The sequence below is a fragment of the Brassica oleracea genome, chromosome C6, assembly GCF_000695525.1.
Source record: "Brassica oleracea var. oleracea cultivar TO1000 chromosome C6, BOL, whole genome shotgun sequence".
Lineage (NCBI taxonomy): Eukaryota > Viridiplantae > Streptophyta > Magnoliopsida > Brassicales > Brassicaceae > Brassica > Brassica oleracea.
The window spans coordinates 35,976,927-35,978,985 of NC_027753.1; positions in this window are offsets into that span (position 1 = coordinate 35,976,927).

The following is a 2,059-nucleotide window of genomic DNA, read 5'->3' on the forward strand; positions in this document are numbered from 1 at the left end:
AAAACATTGTGTGTTGGTCTTTTTAACTTAATTGGCCTTTTTTTTCATTTCTGATATGCGCTTCATATCAAACAACTTGGCGTTCGCATACTAACTACAGTACTAAATAAAAAAAATTAGGATTTTCTGGATCACGGAATCATGATTTTTCATATATTCTTATAGGGCAAAAGCATTGATAATAACGTCAAATAGCATTTGATAAGTGTTACAAAAAAAGCATTAAGTTGATAAGTAGCCAAAACACTGAAGTTATATAATCAAAGTGATGTACCTAGCAAAAGAGTTTTCTACCCACTCTTTTATAGGCGAGGCGACACGATTGGAAGATTTTCTCCCTTAAAGCATTTCCAACCAAATTTTCTATTTTATAGTAAGCAAAACCTCAAAATAAAGATCCGAGGATTGATTACTCCAACCATAAATCTTCAAGAAAATCCTTAAAAGTTTAGGGAGTGTATTGAACTTAAACTTTTAGGAGATTTTGGATTTTTATTAAAATCCCATATTATTCAACTAATGATTTCTAAATACTTTTTCAAATCATGTGTTATTGAAAATGGGATTTATGTAAATATACAAAAATCACTTGAAATTTTTAGTTATTCAATCAACAATTTATAAAACTCAAATCAAATCCAATTTTATTGAAATCAAAACACTGTTTTGAGGAAAAAGTTATGAAAAGGATTTTGGGAGAGTTTTACGTCAATTCGTAGTTAAAAACAGAGATGTCGAAATTCCATCTCTAAAGTAGTTATTCAGAGGAGTTCAAAATAAAATAAAAACTCTCTTTGAAAACATCACAAATATTTCCGCATATCTTCTTTCTTCTTTGAATTTTCCGTTTGATTACTTTTCTCTATAATCAATCGTTCACATTGTTTTCTTTTTCTCTTACAACATCCTTGATTTCTCATCCCCCATATTCTCAAGCCCTTTAATCGCCGAGATCCTCTGTTTCTTCTATGACTGCTACGTGTTCTTCCCAGTGGTAGATTTTTTTCTGGACAAAGACAACAATTCAGATCTTATCCTCGGTCTTATTTCCTCGCTGATTGCTTGCTAATTCTCTCTGACTATGCGTTTGTTGCCTTGATTATACCTTGTCTGATTCAGAGAGCGGTCAAACACAGAGAATGATCAATGTTTTATTCTATCAATGATTGTATTTGCCCATGTATAAATAGATATACAGAAGGAAGTATTAGTTATTTTCATTGCTTTTGTCATCATTGGTAGTAGTTACTCCGTTTCTTACGATGAGATTGATGTTAAAAATACATTAACATATTTAAGCAGTGTTATCTTTTCCTAAAAGAGATACAAAGGTTTGGGATTGTGAATATATGGTACCTTTGTGATTCGTTGGTACACTGAGATTTTGTGTGTTCGATACAGGTGAGAACTGCGAGTCCGGCTATACAATTGAGGGCAAAAAAGAGTTGATTGTGATATGATAGTGAGGTACCAGTCAAGAAAATGACAGTCTCAGCTTATGGTTTGGCAATAGCAGTTTAAGTAAACATATGAGATGTATAAATGATAAGTATATGTATATTTCAGTGTGTGTATGTCTTCGAACAGAAAGTATAGAATATGAGTTGTTTTTACCATAAGTAGTTAAAGATTGTGGGTGAAAAGCATTTGGCGTTTGCAAAAAAAAGAAGTATCTGACGTTGACAAGGATTTCTTGCACAAGGAACTCCATTGTTACCAAATTTTTGTTAGGACTGTCTTGTAAATTTATTAGGATTGCAAAAGTAGTATCTGGGACAAAACTTTGAAAATGCAACTATTTTTTATTGATCTTGCTTATTTTTTGGTTTTGGACAATCGAATTGGATGATCGAAAACAGGTTGCAGTTTACCAAATCGCAACCTGGATAAACTATTCTGAAATCTCAAAATCATTTTTACCAAATCGCCAATAGGGTTTTGTTTTTGTTTTAAATTTTTTACTAAAATCATCTCATTTACTCAAAACCCCCAAATCTCACCATAGCTAAAATCCCTCCAAACATTCTCAAATTCTCAATTCAACCCCTCCCCCCTCCCC